This window comes from Mustelus asterias, chromosome 1 (assembly GCF_964213995.1).
Source record: "Mustelus asterias chromosome 1, sMusAst1.hap1.1, whole genome shotgun sequence".
NCBI lineage: Eukaryota > Metazoa > Chordata > Chondrichthyes > Carcharhiniformes > Triakidae > Mustelus > Mustelus asterias.
In genome coordinates, this window is record NC_135801.1 from 66,563,428 (window position 1) to 66,582,356 (window position 18,929).

An 18,929-nucleotide genomic window follows, 5' to 3' on the forward strand; every position below is an offset into this window, starting at 1 on the left:
TTAGTTAGTGTCACTAACTGTTCTGGCTGGAGACAATACACATCTCTTTAACTTGTGCTTAACCCTCTCTCTACTCACATTGTCTGTATCTTTAAGACCTGATCACCTGTAAAGACTTGCATTCCAACCATTATTTTGTAAATTGAGTTTGTGTCTTTATATGCCTTGTTTGTGAACAGAACTCCCACTCACCTGATGAAGGGGCAGCACTCCGAAAGCTAGTGGCTTGTACCACCAAATAAACCTGTTGGACTTTAACCTGGTATTGTGAGAGTTCTTACTGTGCTGACCCCAGTCCAACGCCGGCATCTCCACATCATGTCATCATGTGACCAGGAGCCACAACCTCTCTTTGCACTGTAGTACCATAGATAGCAGGAAGTGCCTAGAGCTTGCTCTTCTACTTGTACTGATCTAGCTGTAAATAAGCCCCACCAGAGATCCTCAGGTAAATAGAATCCATGTATCTAATTTGTATTACATGTTGCTAGCACAAGGATATCACTTCATCGCTGATGAGACTGAGAACCAGGGAGTAGCCTTTCCATGACTTGCATCTTTTCTGCACCAATTTCCCTGTTCCAAATTCTATCTTGAATACTTCACTCAATCTTCTGAGACAGTCCCTCAGGATTGAGTATCACTTGCTTCCACTCCGGTTTGTTGGCATGTTTTTGTGTCTTCTACGGTCAAAATAGATACAAAATGGTTGTTTGGCATTTCTACCATTTCTTTATTCCCCATTGTAATTTCTCCTGTCTCAGCCTCTGAGGTCTAAATTTTTGTCACAGCCCCTAAGCTCATATTTACTTTAGTTACTCTCTTTTTCACCCATTTGCAGAATCTCTTACAATTTGTTATATATTTTTTGCTAGTTTACTCTCATTCTATTTTTCTGATCAAATTTTGCTGATTTCTTAAACTCTCCCAGTCGCTAAACTTCTTGGCAATGTTATAAATCTTTTATTTTAATCTAATACTGTCCTTAACATTATTTTGATTGGATTTATTATTGTCACTTGTATTGGGATGCAGTGAAAAGTATTGTTTCTTGTGAGCTATACAGAAAAAACATACCGTTCATAGAGTCCGTAGGGGAAATGGAAAGAATGGGGTGCAGAATATAGTATTGCACTTACTGGTACGGTGAAGTGGAAGATCAGCTTAATATATGATAAGACCATTCAAAAGTTGGATGGAGCAGGGAAGAAGTTGTTCTTGAGTTGGCTGGTACGTGCTTTCAGGCTCCTGTATCGTTTTCTCAATGGAAGCAAGTGGAAGAGAACATGTCCAAGGTGCATGGGGTTATTGATTATGCTGGCTGTTTTTCTAAGGCAGCGGGAAGTGTAGATGGAGTCAATGCATGGGAAGCTAGTTTGCGTGATGGACCGGGCTACATTCACAACTCTTTGTAGCTTCTCCTGGTCTTGGTCAGGGCACAGAGTCACAGAGGGATCACTTTTCACATGACTCTTTTTTATTTCTCAATGGAATGTATATTCATTGATGAAATATTTATTTAAATATTCACCATTGCTTATCTACCATTGTACCATTTAATTTCCAAACCTACCTTAAGCATCCCAGCCCTCATATGATGATAATTGGCTTTATTTAAGTTAAAGACTCTAGTTGCAAACTTGAGCATGTCACTCTTAATATGGTAGAATTTCAAATAATTTTATGATTACTGCACATCCCCCAGTGTATGCGTGGGTTTCCTCTGGGTGATCCGGTTCCTCCCACAGTCTGAAAGACGTGCTGGTTAGGTGCATTGGCCATACTAAATTCTCCCTCCGTGTACCCAAACAGGTGCTGGAGTGTGGCGACTAGGGGATTTTTGCTTGACTTCATTGCAGTGTTAATGTAAGCCTACTTGTGACGTTAATAAATAAACTTAACAAAAGTACATATAACCGAAAGGGTGTACTCTCTCCTGGATCCAGTTGACACACTCTCTCCCTGATGCTCTGCGATGTCTGCACCTCAGACTCCAATTTAACAACTCTTGAGTTGAAATTCCTCACAGTTCAAACACCTGCGACAGATGCAGTTGACCAGTTTTATGATGTTCCGACAAACTCCCACCTAAAGTAGGAGGGTTACACCACCTGCACTGCCATCTCTACCGAACCTCATTTCATTTATTTAATAAGTTTATGTATCTAATCAGCTCTGTAGGAGGTCTCAAATAAGTGTTATCAGCAAGTGAGATAATCAATGAAGTACCAGTGCCTATCATTATTTTACTCTCAAGAATATTATAAACAATTTCAATACTGAGGGATATACAATTGTCTAAGCATGTACTGCAATAGGACTCTTCCAAATTATCCAAGGCCAATCCTTAAGTTCATTAAAAGTCAAACACATCTTTGACATTTAAAAAAAATCATTCTTTAACTGAATGTGGATATCACTGACAAGGGTGGCATCTTTTACGCATCGCCCTTGAACTGAGAGGCCATTTCAAAGGGCATAGAAACATAGAAACTAGAAGTGGGAGTAGGCAATTCGGCCCTTCGAGCCTGCTCCACCATTCATTTTGATCATGGTTGATCATCAAATTCAATATCCTGATCCCCTCCTTCCCGCCCCTCCCCCCTCCATTTCCCTTGATTCCTTTAGCCCAAGAGCTATATCTAATTCCTTCTTGAAATCAGATGATGTTTTCGCCTCAACTACATTCTATGGTAGTGAATTCCACACACTCACCACCCTCACCTCAGTTCTAAAAGGTTTACCCCTTATCCTCAAACTATGACCCTTAGTTCTGGACTCTCCCACCAGGCAGTTAAGAGTCAACTACATTGCTGTGGATCTGGAGTCACATGTAGACCAGACTGGGTAAGGATGACAGATTTTCTTCTCTGAAGAACATTAATGAACCAGATGGGTTTTTACAGCAATCTATAGTTTTATTGACTCCATTACTAAGACTGGCATTGGGTTCCAGTTTTTTTTGTGAATTAAACTTGAATTCCGCTAGCTGCCATGGAGCGATTTGAACCTGTGTCCCCTGAGTCTTAGTCTGGGTCTCTGAATGATGAGTCCAATGACATTACCGCTACGCCACCACCTCCACAGATGAACTGGCTGAAGTTTGACACACTGAGCAACCTCAATGAAGGTGAGCAATCAATAATTGAATGCAGTCAATGAAGTGGAGGATTCAGATGAGGGGCAGTGGTGAAAGGTAAGTCTCAAACACCTGTTGGTAGGTGCACAACAAGTCTGTTCAATGCTGTGATTGGATGCCATTTTCAAATTCAGAGAAATCTCATTTCCAAATAGAAAATCTCTGCAAAAGGACACTATTTATAACTATTGAAGAGAAGTTATCATTTTATAACCAAAATGAAGATCACAATCACAGTGAGTACTGGAATAATGTATGAGAAGAGACCAAAAGTATTTGCAAATGCTCCTGAGACAGTAACAGTGATCCATTTAATTGCCGATTTAGTAACAGAAGCTAACACTGGCATTGCTGTTATAATACCTTGGCCTATAGCCTGAAGCAAACCTGGAGCCTGCCAAATTTTTAACCTAATTTACAACAGCAAGTGTTGTACCATTCTAACAGTATCCTCAACCGAGTAATTAGTAAAGATAAGAATCCTTTCCAAGCCCCGTAACTGGCTAAAAGCCATACCAAGCTTGCTAAGTTTAATAGGTATATAAACAATACAGAGGATATTGGAATTTTTAGATTCAGAGAACTTTATATATTGGAAAGTGTGTCCACAACAAGCGACGTCTTTAGAGGGCATTATCCTCCAGGTGCAAATGTCCAGAGAACACCATAATAGAAAACTAGAAGATAGGAGGAGGCCATTTGGCTCTTTGAGCCTGCTCTGCCATTCATCACGATCATGGCTGATCGTCCAACTCAATAGCCTAATCTTGCTTTCTTCCCAATAGAAACATAAAAGTTTCTATGTTTCTAAGTTCTGCATGTGATTCATTCCCCAAAGAGAAATGTCTCTAGTAATCCAGATTAGTTACTGTAGAAGTGACAGGGCCATTTGTCTTACCTGAACGAGTTCCATGTTGCTTAAATTTCTCCCATTTCTGAGAGAAAAGAAACCTCTGATTAGTACATTGCTCCACATGGAGAGAATCATATTCCATGTCGGTAGAATTCACAGTGAAATTGTTTGAAATGTGGATGGGCCAACCTGTCATAACTCCAAGTATTCTTAGAAGAGTCAGAGTAACATTTCAAGGAAAATATATTGTCAAATCGTAAGAAGATCTATCATCAACAGGGAGAATATTCATAGATAAAAGAAAATTACCCGGATGCTGGAATCTGAGACAATAACAGAAAATGCTGGAACATCTCAGCAGGTCTGACAGCATCTGTAAAGAGAGAACAGAGCCAATATTTCGAGTCTGGATGACTCTTCATTAGAGCTGAAGACAATAGAAAATAGGATGAGATTCATATTGTTAGGGTGAGGCTGTTGGGATTGACAAAGATGTCATAGACAAAAAGACAAAGGGAATGTGGTGATCATGGCTAAGAAGGGTGCTGATCAGAATGTGGTAAATGACAGAACCAAGGTAAGTAGAGTGTCAACGGTCAACATGAGACATGTAACAGATGGCTCTAGTGGGCGGGAGGAGGGGAGACCATGACGGGGGATTAAAAATGGGAAGCGAGATTTGAAAAAGAAGTGGAAAAATGAAACAATGGAAAAAATGAAAATAAAAATACATAATAAAAATATATATAAATAAATGGAAATGGGGTGAAGGTGGAGGAGAGAGTTCATGGTGATAATGTTGGCTCTATTCTCTCTCCACAGATGTTGTCTGACCTGCTGAGATTTTCCAGCATTTTTTGTTTTAGTGTGAGTAAAATCAAAGCTATATTGTGGTGCCTGAGCCAGCATGGTGGAGTTCAATGAGGGAGATATTGCTGAATAAGAGATGTGGATCTGAACACACCTGATTCTTAGGGCAATTCACTATGATTCCACATTATGCTTTCATAGGAATATGTCTGTGCCAGTGAAGATGATGGAGCAATGGGAAAATCGGCAGTCAGGACTGTGGATGTTTTCCAATCACATCAGCAGGAGGGTATGTTTTCTGCTGACCCCAGTCAAGAAAGTGGCAATGTCCCACCTGCTCAGAGCATTGTTAATGTGTCTTTTCAGCAGGGTGAAAGTTGACATCTGGAAAGCTGGATTTTCTTTTTGAAGGTTGCTAATGGTTGTATTATGTCTTGCAACAAGTTCATCTTCCCTTTGAACTGAGTTAATTTCAAGAATCTTAGCTTAGATTGTGGTGTCAAACTCAACTTGCATTGACTGAAAAATAGAATCTTGAAATAACACAAGTTGTTGAGACTGAAATAGCTAACAAAAGTTGAGGCGTCACTATGAGTTGTTGGGGAATTATGTTTCCTTGAACAAATTGTAGCATCCTTGATAGAAGTTGTACTGCCATCCTGAGAAGGAAGGTCTGGAAACAAATCTTCTGCGGTTGAGTTTGGATGTAAGCAATATATTTAACAATAATCCACAGAATAGTAATTCATGCAACAAGGAAAAGGATAATTAAGGCTGAAGTAAAACAACAGCACCACATTCATTTATGTGAGAGCTAGTCGTCAAGAGACATTAAATATTTCCTCTTTCTCTTGAATATACGAACAAGAAGCAGGAGTAGACCATTTGACCCCTCAAACCTGGAAGAAATTTTTAATCTGCAACGCAAAATCAAGAGAGTGCTCATTTAGGTTCTCTAAGATTTGATCAGGAATTTTTTCTCTCTGGATACTTAAATGTGGTTCTTAGTACCACTGTCAGATTACTAAGTATAGAAGGAATGTTTTATTAACAGATAAAACATAAGTATAAGTATAAGTTTGCAAATCAACTCAATACCGCACATTGGGCACCAGCTGAAATAGATGATAACCGTATCCCCATCTTGGAACTATTCAGATCTGGCATATTCCTACATGATCATTCTCACTTAAGGTTTAGAAAGACAAGTCTCACAGATGCTTAAATAGGTCTGAAGAACTGGTCAAACTGTGCCTGAAGGAAATAATCCACAAGAGAATATTACCATCCTCCAGATAGCCATTTTAACAAGTTTTAATCAGATTATAACAACCCAGATATTATTAGGGTCTGGGTATCTCTCCTCAACAATGTATCTCTTCACTGAAGCCTTGCCGAGATGTCCCTCGTGCAGCTGAGCGTGTGTTGAGTTGGGAATGCGCCAATATGGATCAGGAGCCAATCAACAATGTTTGACATCACAGTTTTCCCACTCTGCATTCTTCCAGTGCACACAGCGACAGAAGAGCTGTTACAAGCTCAGCTACAATGCAACTTTTCTGCTACTTCCCAAACTCAGAAAAGCCCCTCTTTTTCAATCATGTTGCTCTGCAAGTGACCTTTTCAATCTTGTGCAACATTGCATGCAATTGTTTTGCCATAGGCAACCTGATCACCAGCAAATAGAGAAGGCTTTCAGTGCATCAGTCTTACTGGATTCTAATGCTGAGCCCACAGGAATGGCAGTATTCCACTGAGGCATCCTTAAGGATTCCTTTTCTAATGTGTTTTTCTTTATTCCTGTGGCTGTCTTATTGCTCAGACAACTAGGTTCCAGATTGTTAGGATGGAAAGTTCTGTGTCTGTTGGTTGTAAGCGGCCTATGAGAAACAAGAACAAAAGTATCAACTGAGTTCCCTGTAAGTTTGGTCCTACAGCACAAAACTGCCTCTAATTGAGCACAGTTAATCAGCTCTGAGTTTGAGGGGCCATATGATGATTCACCGAAACATAGACCCCCCCTACAGTGCAGAAATAGGCCATTCAGCCCACCAAGTCTGCACCGTCACTCCGAAAGAGCATCCCACCTAGGCCCTCCCCTCGTAACCCTGCCCACCTAACCTACATATCTTTGGGTACTGAGGGGCAATGTAGCATGGCCAATCCACTTAATCTTTCACGGGTGGCATGGTGGCACAGTGGTTAGCACTACTACCTCTCAGCATCAGGGACCGAGGTTCAATTCCGCCATCAAAAGATGTGCAGGTTAGGTTGATTGGCCATGCTAAATAGCCCCTTAGTGTAAGGAGGATTAGCAAGGTAAATAAATAGATTACAGGGATAGGGCCTGGGTGGGACTGTTGTCACTGCAGGCTTGACGGGCCAAGTGACCACCTCCTGCACTGTGGGGATTCTATTCTAATCTGACCATCTTTGGAATGTGGGAGGAAACTGGAGCACCTGGAGGAAACCGGGTGGGAATGTGCAAACTCCACACACCCAATTGAACCTGGGTCCCTGGAGCTGTGAGGCAGCAGTGTTAACCACTGTGCCACTCCAGAAAATGGTAGATGTTATGCTGGAGCACTGAAGATGCCCTTTAAAGGTGGGCAATGATGTATATTATTGTGGCTGAGTATGGCAACTTTACCCTGTATCTGCACATGATCTCAGAACATTTGATGTTGACACAAGGTGATTGAAACAGCATTCTGCTCCACGAAATGTCTAACACTTTTATGAACTAAGATTGAACTAAAACAAACAATTGAGAAAGAGAAGAAACCTTGATGAAGTGCCAATTCTAGGAGAGCGAGATACAATTAAGTCTGAATAGAAGTGACGAGATAAGTTAACTCAAGATGTAACAAATAGCAAACGCTGAACTAAATTTAAAAGCTTTCAGAGGGTAGAAGGAAACATTGAGGCGGATGAGGAATTCCATAGTTCTGAGATCTTAGGAATGAATAAATTAGTGTTAGAGATAGTAAACCTAAAATACCATGGTGGTTCTTCCAATTTTCAAATATGACTGGCTAATAGTGGCTGTTTCTTTGGGATTCTACAAGTCTTGTACCAAAGTTGAGGTGGAGAAACCTTACAGAATTTCGTAGCAAGTGTGGTGCATCTTAATCTCACGGTTGGGCATGAGGTGGAATAATGAGCAGAATGGCATCTTTGGTGAGATTAAAAGGGAGATAAGGATAAAGGAAGGCATTAGGCCAATTCCAGCTCATTCAATCAGACCATAACAATTCCTCTATTTGCTCAAGCTGCTTATTAAACAATGACAATTTTGATGGAGGTAGGAAATTCATTAATTTGATCCTGTGCTTGGCAAATTTCCTGACTTCAGCTTTTTATGTCCCGCTGCTTACAGTTCAATTTAAGGTTATGTTCCAAATTTAAATTTTCTGTACAATATGTTGTGGGTTTCAAACACTTGAGAGGTACACATTTCCTTTGTCTTCATAACTCAGCCTACTAAAACTAAAGCTACTCAGCTAAAGATCAAAATTGACTGCACTGCATTGAAAGCTTCCAAGTTTCCATAGTGTGTTGGTGATCAGAAACTGGAATGATACCCAAGGCATTGTTTGACTAGGCCTCTGTATGGTTTAATTGTGACTCTAATGCTATCTTGTTTAGGATTCAATTTGCCTCGGTGACTGATGTTCTGCAATTAGTGAACGGTATACTGAACATAATTCTAAAGCTTTCATTTTCCTCCCACGTGGTTTTGACATTAGAGAATGATTGCAGCAGGATCTGTCCCATTTTTCTGATTTGTGGTTGGATAATTACAGGGAGAATACTCCCTGTCACACAAATGAAGCCCTGAGGAAAAATGAGCAGCAATGCATTCTCCATAAAGTCTTCATTGACACCTTGTTCCTTTTATCCTATCCTTTTCAAATGAAATATAACCTGGACTATTCAGTTCCCAGCCTTGGTCACCATACAACAACCTCTTTAATGGCTATTGTAACCCATCTGCTTCTATTTAGCCACAAATTCATCCATCTTGTTATGAATGCGACGTGCAGTCAGATAAAGAGCCTTTGTCTTTTTACCATTTTTCCATGCTTTGGTCTTACTTGCCAGCGCATCATTATGTTTTTACATTCTGTTCCTTCCTGTCGCACTCTGGTTATCATTACTCAAATCGCCACCCTGCACTATTGCCTTGTCCTTTTTTTTTGAGCCTCTAAATTTCTCCTCACTTGAAGCCTCCCCTCAAGTCCAGAGATGACAACAGCATGAAGGAATGAAACTGTGGTCTTCTCCCTTATTTCTCTTGATTTTCTGCTACAACGAAGATCCAGGTGGAATTGGAGAGGAAAATCTACAGCTGTAAATTTCCAGACACTTCACTCTGAGTGACTTCAGCATGTCTAATGGAATTCATGTAGTGTCCACGTGCCAATTCCTATGTGCTGAAAAGTCTGATCTGCTTTCTATTCTTCAGTCAATTTCCTGATTATGGGATTTACCACAAGTCACTGCTGCATCAAAATTAAGTAACAGCTTTTCACATGGCACTTGTCACAGTATCATGGGCCATTGTCCAACAAATAAACAACTCAGTTTATATTACCTTAATTGAACTTGTTTGGTTCTGGTGTTCTTGAAATCCATTCAAACATTGATGGCAGATACTTTGACAATTTCTGACTGAAATGGCAACCGGTCTCCTCGGGCTTCCATTAACAGATTGAAATGGGTCTCATGGCTGAACTAAGCAGATGGGAGCTTTGGGTGTCCAGCAATTGTTTCATATCAAGCCAGTGGAATTAATGGGGTAGTAAGCTTACGTGAAGAAAAATGCAGCAAGTGATTTTTTGATAGATTGGAAAATACTTTTCTTAATTTTATTTATTAGTGTCACAAGTCGGCTTGCATTAACACTGCAATGAAGTTCCCTTGAAAATTTCCTAGTCGCCACACTCTGGTGCCTGTTCGGATACACTGAGGTAGAATATTAGCATGGCCAATGCATCTAACTGGCATGTCTTTCGGACTGTGGGAGGAAACCGGAGCACCCGGAGGAAATCCACGCAGACACAGGTAGAACATGCAGACTCCCCACAGACAATGACCCAAGGCCGGAATGGAACCTGAGTCCCTGGGTCCCTGTGAGGCAGCAGTGCTATTGTGATAAGGATTACATTTACTAACTTTACAAGTATTTTAAATTGTATCAGCTTTTACCTGTAAACTAAGCATGAGTGTGCAAATCAGAATTGTCATTGGAGATTTCTCAGTGAAATATTCATTAGCTGCAATTTAATTCCCCCTATCAAAGAGATGTATGATGGAGCCATGTCTATTTGGATGCATTGGGGTGGAATTCTCTCGTGCACCCACCAGTGGGTTCAGCAGGAGTCCAAAAATCTATTTTTGGGACTCAACTGAACAATACCCGAGGCTGCCTCTGGAATTTGGGATGGGGTTCACCAGCAATATCACAGCAATGGTTGAGGGAATCATCTACAGGTGGATCTTCCAGCTTCAGTGCCATCGAGGCGGTTCATCTTCCAGCCCCTGGATGTTCTTGGAGATCTATCTTCTTTCTTCAATGGTGGGCCAATGATGTTGGGCGCCTTTTAAAGATGGCATCCAGATATGATGGCAAAACACACGCCATCATCATGCCCACCCCACACGGAATATGTGCTAAATTCCCAGCTGCATAACTAATGGGGCGGGGAATTTGGAGGGGATTGTTTCCCACTGGCCTCCGCAGTGGGAAACAATCCCCTCCCAATTCCCCACCCCCACCATGGGACTTAGTCCAAGGTGGGAGAATCCTGCTCATTGTTTGTGAAAATCTGTGATCCAGTGAGAAGGGAAGGAGACAATTGCATTGGAAGTTTGGGCTCCAGATACTTATCTATTTTAAACTGAATTTTGCTTTCTGTGGCGAGGGGGAGAAAAACCCAAAGATCCAAATATAATGATCAAAATCGGCACATGGCTCTACTGGATTACTTGCTCCCTTGTGGTCTAGTGGTTAGGATTCGGTGCTCTCACCGCTGTGGCCCAGGTTCAATTCCCGGTCAGGGAATGTTTTCTTTTAAAAAGCATTTAGATAGTTACATGGGTACGATGGGTATAGAGCGATATGGGCCAAATGTGGGCAATTGGGATTAGCTTAGGGGTTTAAAAAAAAGGGCGGCATGGACAAGTTGGGCCGACCGGCCTGTTTCCATGCTGTAAACGTCTATGACTCTATGGATTAACACTGAGAGAATTTACTGTGCTGTACACTATGGCTGAGCGACTTATACATATGTAAACTATTCAGTCAATGTTAATTTTTCCACTTAAGTTTTGAATCATTCAGAACAGCACTTGTGAATAATTTCAAGTTGAACCAAACTTAATGTTGCTAGGAGGATGGCAGCAATCAATAACTAGCATTTGCTACCACGGGTAAAGGAATCTGAATGCTTTGCACTCCTGCCTATGGCAAGACACGGGGCAGCATGGTGGCACAGTGGTTAGCACTACTGCGTCACAGTGCCAGGGAACTGGGTTCAATTCCGGCCTTGGATCACTGTCTGAGTGGAGTTTGCACATTCTCCCTGTGTCTGCGTGGGTTTCCTCCGGGTGCTCCGGTTTCCTCCCACTGTCCAAAGATGTGCGGGTTAGATTGAATGGCCATGCAAAATTGACCCTAGTGTCAGGAGGATTAGCAGGGTAAATATGTGGGGTTCCAGGGCCAGGGTGGAGCTGTGGTCGGTGCAGACTTGATGAGTCGAATGGCCTCCTTCTGCATTGTGGGGATTCTATGAAGACACAATTTGGAAAATAGCACCAACAATAAAAATTAGCACTAGTTTAAAAAAAACAATTTTATCTCAATCTTTTTATCTTGATAATTGAATGTGTTTCTTTGTGGGCATAATTTATTGTCGCAGAACTAACTTTTGTAAAACCAATGCAAATATTCAAGACTAACAATAGGTCGAAAGTAAAGTTACATACCCTTATGAACAATGGATGATATGTGCATTGGCAAGTAGCTGAATGTTGTTAATACGTTTTCACCAAATGAAAAGTAAAAACATTGAATCCTCACTTTAAATCATTATCCATTGAAAGATGAATGTGGGTAAAATGTTCAATCTGTAAATGTTTTCAAACCTGATTATGACAAATCTTCAAAGCAAATCCAATCCCTTTGATCTTTTGCTTTTGGTAGTAGTCTGCACAATATCTGGGACATTGATTTTGTTCTTTAGCAGCTAGTTAAAAAGTAATTTGTTGCTTCTCTAGCTTTTCAAAGAGAGTTTAACTTTTTTGGCCTATTTCTGTTGAAAACAATAAGCAGTAACTTGTGATATGAAAGGATTCTACTGATTGCAACTTTGCAGAGGAACTGAATTAACATACTTGAGTTTGATTTATTATTGTCACGTATAAGTATACAGTGAAAAGTATTGTTTCTTGCGCGCTATACAGAGCATACAGTTCATAGAGAAGGAAACAAGAGTACAGAATGTAGTGTTACAGTCATAGCTAGGGAGTAGAGAAAGATCAACTTAATGCGAGGTAGGTCCATTCAAAAGTCTGAAGGCAGTAGGGAGGAAGCTGTTCATGAGTCAGTTGGTACTGAGTCTGTCTGTACGGAGCCTGCATGTTCTGCCCCTGTCTTTGTAGGTTTCCACCGGGTGTTCCGATTTCCTCCCACAGTCCAAAAGACATGCTGGTTAGGTACATTGGCCATGCTAAATTCTCTGTGTACCCAAAGAGGCGCTGGAGTGCGGCAACTGAGGGATTTTCACAGTAACTTCATTGCAGTGTTAATGTAAGCCTACTTTTGACACCAATAAATGAAGTTTTAAAAATCCATATTCTGAGGGGAGACCCCTTGTCACCCAGGGTCCATGTTCTGAGGGGAGACCTGATAAATCTTTTCCCGTGGTCACAGATAACGTGAACATTCAGGGAGTGAAACCCCTTCCGATTTACAAATCTAGCTGGCTGATCCCAGGGAGTTCTAATGGCAACATGATTGCAGTCAATTACACTCTGTATCTGGAGGAATTGCATAATGGCCCCAAAGCCACTTGCTCCAACAGCCCTGCTATCAGATAACGTTGAAAGTCTGTTGGCCCTTCTGAACTCCGCATTGGTCACCTCCCTGATGCACCTTTCTGTTCCAGTCTAGGGAATGCCACATGACCTTGTGGAACCCTGAAATAAGGCGCTAGCAGGGAGCTAATAGCTGCGAGCACCATGACCATAGTTTTAAGAACAATTGACAATGGTTTCATGATCATCATTAGACTTTCAGTTCCAGATTTTTATTCAACTCAAATTTCACCATCTATTGTGGCAGGATTTGAACCCAGGACCCTGGATCTTGTCCTAGATTATGAGTCCAGTTACAATACCACTATGCCACTGCCTCACCTATAATTACATAGCGCAGCAGGTCTTGTTGTTGGAGTGCACACAGGTCAGTGACCACCTCCTGGGGAAGCTTTCACTGCGTCTGACATTGCATCTCCGACATTTGGAGGTAGTTGGTGCACATTCTGTATGTGCAGACATGCCAATTCTCTTAATGATAAAAACACTCCTGGTTGGTTGCCCCCTGACCTCCCTCCCCCTCACTGATTAATGGCCTCATTGCCTGTGTTCTTGTGCAACTAAAGCCCTCCTCTGATGAATCCCCTTATCTCTAGCATCTGCTGTTGCCAAAAGATTGAGTATATGAGACCCATTGCGAATCCACAAAGTGCAGTGTGAAGAAGGCAGGCAGAAATATGAACACCTCCGTTGACATGGCTTTCATTCCTAGAACAGCTGCAAGTTGACCAATGGGAGTGTATGACCCTCCCATGAGACACAGCCAGAACTCCTCCATTCCCACAGTGTCCTCCTCTCACAACAGCCTGATCTCCTGTGAGGTAAGGTTCCTAGCAATGCCAAATCTCCAGCAAGGTAGCAGTTTTTTAAGCAGCCATGTTGATGGACTCTAGCAATCTGGACCCTATAACTGGAGCGCATTTGCCTCTGTCCTCCTTGACCCTCTCAACATTATCCTGCTCCTTTCCCCCATCATCCTTGACACAGACCCATTGACTGACAAACTTCCATCTCTCACACTCGATCCCTCTCTTCACCTTTGACCTTCCTGCAGTCATCCTGGAACCTCCCTCCATCATCCTTCACCTGCCTTAATTTTCCCTTGACCCTCCCTCAGAGACCATTGATCTGTTCCTCCTATATGCAGACTTGTCATGCTTCAAACTCAAGGTCCCTATCCTGACTGTTGATCTGCCATGTATGGTGCAGCTGGCTCCTTTGGACACATAGCACAAGGTGACTGTAACAATGGAAACCCCCTCCTCATAGACCAGAGCCTCGTTCCCTTAAGCCTGGAGGTCAGGCGTGCCAGTGCCTTGCTGTGCTGCTACTTCTGGACCCAAGCACAAGTCCGACTCTCTTTTCAGCTCAACCACTCTGCTATTTGAGAACCCAAGCACCACACTCTCCACCCTCGCCTCTTCCTTTCCACTATCTTCCCTCGGCAATGTTCCCTGTCTTGAGCTAGACAGAGACATGCCATGTCAGTGCATGCCAAGTTCAAGATATCAAAAAACAGACATGTGTTTCTTGTGTCACTAATCAAACTTGATGATAAGGACTGAATTTGTTTTGTCCCCAATTAATGAACATTCATGGCTGCAAATATATTGCTAATGGAAACCTGCGACAAGATGGTATGAGGACTGACATGCCCCAAAAGCACCATTGACTTAATCTCTGCATCTCAACCCATCATCAGGAAATTGAGATTTCCACTCTCACCTATGTGCAATGTTTACCGCAGTTGCAGGCTCCATAAAATCCATCCCCTCCCCCTCTCCTATTAACCTTGTTATCTCAGAAGTCTAACTCTCTGTTAGGAGTCCTGCAGTTAACAAGGTGTTCAACCTCTTCTAGCCAGCGCACATGATTTCAAATGAACTCTGCTGGAAATAAAATCTTGCTCTGCAGCCAAATTGTTCTCAATTTTAAAAACTAAAAGCAGTGCTTGAGACCAGAGCCAAACCCACTTTCTACTCGTCCCTACAATGTTGACCCTTAGCTATTCTATTCTTCATCTCCCAGGCAACTTGGTCACATGTACATTTTATTAGAAACCAGATGTTTTACCAAGAATCAATTCCTAGTGAAACCTAGTTCTTAAAAGGACTAATACTACGATATAAAATATGGATCTTTCTCCCTCAAAAGCACATGAACCATCACAATTTTCCTCGATGCCAATTTAACTCCATCGTATTGTTAATTGTGAAGCTTTTTCTCTTTTGTACTTGGGATAATTAATCACCTGAAGGATGGGGAAACAGCCAGCAGCAAAAATCATATGCTGGTGATACGGCTTATCCAATTTCCTTCTTATTTAAATAACTCAAAGGAAGATTGGATTGCTCTATGTCCAGGCTGCTCAGTTCTCTCCACTCACCTCTTCTCCACGTGTCCTGCTGATGTGATTGCTTATCTCCAAGCATAAGAGGGGATAATTTGTTCCAGTAATTCCTGCAAATCTATTCTCTCAATGTTTGCAGGCAGATTATTTTTTTTAAAAAGCTCCTTTCATGTTAAAGTAAAATGCATGAAGCTCACTTTGTCAAACACAAATAACTTCTCCATGGTCTGTAACATCACTCTGTGAAAAATGTAATAAATCAAGATGAATTTCATCTGACAGCACTAATTGTTGCTTAACACACTGCTCAAATTCACGCACACTATTTTTCAGTGTTTTCTGCTGTTCAGTCGTCTTGTCGGCCCTTGAACCTCTCAGTTGTTGAAAAGCTTGATTGATGTGCAAACTTGCTTGGTGAATTGTTTTCAAAACACATTCTTCCTAGCAGTGCTGGTCAGGTCAGGTCTCTGGTCAGTTGTTACCTTGTGCCAGCACCGCATGTTGGACTATTTAAATATAAATGGAGAGCTAAATCACACAAACACAAGCAGCTGAAATCAGGAATCAGCTGTGATCTGTTAAGATCCAACCAATATTTTCTGCCTGAGCTTACCCATTCAATCTATTCACTTCAGCAATACAGAACTGACTTCACAGAGCCCCACTCTGAAAGATATTGCCTTGTAAGGTATTTTGTGAAGTTAGCCTAGACCCTAACTTTTGCATTTGATTTTGGCATTAGGGTGAGTATAAGGTGTTTCACTCCAGGTATGATTCCAGTGACCCATGAGGACGTTTTTATCAAAACAAGCTTTATTTACAAACACAGTTAGAATATAACAGAATTAGCACAAGCTTTACCAATTAAAATACTTAAATATGACAAACGTATAATTCTTAACAGCTAGCTATCTCTATTGTTCCATTTTAGCAGTATCTCCCATAGGCATACATCCCTGCTTTAGAACCAGTTAGCTCAGAAAGCAAAGATGCTTGCAGAGGTACTAGATTTCCAGCCTTTTGATGCTTCTGGAGAGTGATCCTGACAGACTCCTGTCTTCTCGTTCTCATGCAGCAACTTCCAGAGAAAGCTCCACTCCCAAAGAGTGGAATCTCAGAACAGAACTCTTATTTCTTGGTAAATTCCAGTCTCCACTTCAAACAGAGCATGAGATACAGAGAAAGCAACCACTCTCTAAAGATCCCAGAAAGCAGACTGCTTTGAATTCTCTGTGAAAGCCTAGCTGTACCCAGTCATATGGCCTTACCTGTCAATCAACCTAATCAAGCGCTGCTCTGAAATATCCAGGGGAAAACACAAAACAGCAGAACTCTGAAAAGCTCAGGTTAAAATAAATATTGCAGCCATTAAGATCAATTATGCTGCTGCAGAAAGAATATAGTGCTGCTGGATCCAGACAAAATGGCTCTGATTAAAATGGAAGGGACTAGTAAACACATTCTGCACAGAAACATGACTAAAGTTCATCTAAAAGCACAGTATCGTCACAGCATGCAAACTGCCGTCTGTGATACTGCATTCCAGCTAGTGTAAGGAAGAATGAGCTCATAATTATTTAATATCTTTCAGGACTGACCCCATTGCACCCCAAACTGCTTTACAGCCAATTAGGTATTTTTCAAGTACAGTTACTGCAATGATATAGGAAACACAGCAGCAAATTTGTACTCGGCAAACTCCTGCAGACATCTCTCTTTAGTGATGTTGGTTGAATAATAAACATTGGCCTTGGAGAAATCCTTGTCCTTCTTCAACATAGTGCATTGGACTGTTTGATACCCATCTAGGGGGTGGTGGAAAGAGCCTTGTTTAAAAGATGGCACCTCCAACAGTGCCGCACCCCCTCAGTATCCCACTCAAATGTAGATGTTGTGCTTAAGGCTCCAGAGTTGGGCTTGTATCCACAACCTTCTGCCTTAGAGTTGGAAGTGTTATCACTGAGCTAAAGCTAACACTGTAATACTATTAGGAAACACTGTAACAGTCAATTCTAAAATGCAGGTAGGAGGAAAGAACAAAATGATTGACAAGGCAGAGATAAAAATGGTTTTCTATTTGATTCAGGAATAGAAGCTGTCTTTTTCTCTGACAAACCATTGAAGGGCATGATGATGAATAGTGATATTCATAGAATCATAGAATCCCTACACTGCAGAAGGAGACCATTTGGCCCATCAAGTCTGCATCGACTCTCCCACAGAGCATCTTACCCGGGCCCACCTCTGCCTAATCCCTACAACCCCACCCCATTAATCCCCCTAATTTACATGTCTTGGGACACTAAAGTGCAATTTAGCATGGCCAATCCACCTAACCCACACATCTTTTGAAGTGTGGGAGGAAACTGGAGCACCTGGAGCAAACTCACGCAGACACGGGGAGAACATACAAACTCCACACAGTGACCCAGGCTGGGAATCGAACCCAGGTTCTTGGCAGTGTGAGGCAGCAGTGCTAACCACCATGCCGCCCATCATAATTTTGCAATATGTGTTCTAATTATTTAATTCACTAAAAAAAGCACAGAATAACATGGGGCAGCAGTAGAAAATATTTTGACATGGAGAAATTAAATCTTCTAGTACTTTGTTCCTGGGCACAGTGCAGATCAGAGAATCAGACATGGGGAAGCGGCAGGAAATCGGGAGCAATGTGATTCCTAATGATCTATTTCCTGTCCAGTTAGGCTCAGTGCCAGGGCTACAGCAGTGGAAATCTGCCTCCATACCTGCGAGATTGCTACTATTTAGTTTGAAATGTTTTCGATGTAGCAGCAATTAAAATCCGAGTTTAAATTCCTATACGTTACTTTTGAAATGATAAATATTCACAGCCTTAAGTATATATCACTACCTAGAGGCAAGGCAGCTAAACGTTGGGAAGGAAACTAGATTTTTAAAAGTTTTCTTTCACCTTTGAGCTGATGGTTGAGATACACGTATATGCTGTTAAAGCTTCGGTTTACCGTTCATTCTAGTTCATAAATATGTGTTACACCCAAACAATGCAAATTTTAAGGATTATAAATGGTCACGGGATAAAATGTGTGGTAGTATTCATCAATTGGAAACTATTTGTGTTCAATTTATGGACTTCTGAAGAATTGATAATTACCAATAAATACAGGCATAAATGAAACATAGCATGTGGTGGAAATGTAGCATATACTTTGAATTGTAGAAAAGAAAATCATTAGTAAATGAGTTCAAGACACAGTGTATGTTTTTGAAGGTTTATTTAAGCTCCCTTCACATTGCATTTACTTTACTGATATATCCTGCAATCAAACAGTAATTTGAGCCAAGATCATTCAGAAAACAAATTCCAGTGTGAATACGGCTGTTACTGAAGATACTGGGGATAATATGTTCTCCTAAGATCTGCAACTACTGGGTAATTTCAGCTATAATTCAATAGTTTAATAATATAAATAATGGGAATAGGGGATGCTGTGGAAAATTGGATTTGATTGCATATATTGTAATGAGTTTAAATAGTGTAAAATCAGGCAAACGGAAAAAAAATCAAATAAAACAGGATCTTGTGCTCGATTTTCTTTATGAGATTAGGGTTTGCTGATGTGGTCACTTCAGAATCACCAAGATTTATTGTTTTGCATTTTTTTAGACATCCACCAGGGAAAAATAATTGTAAT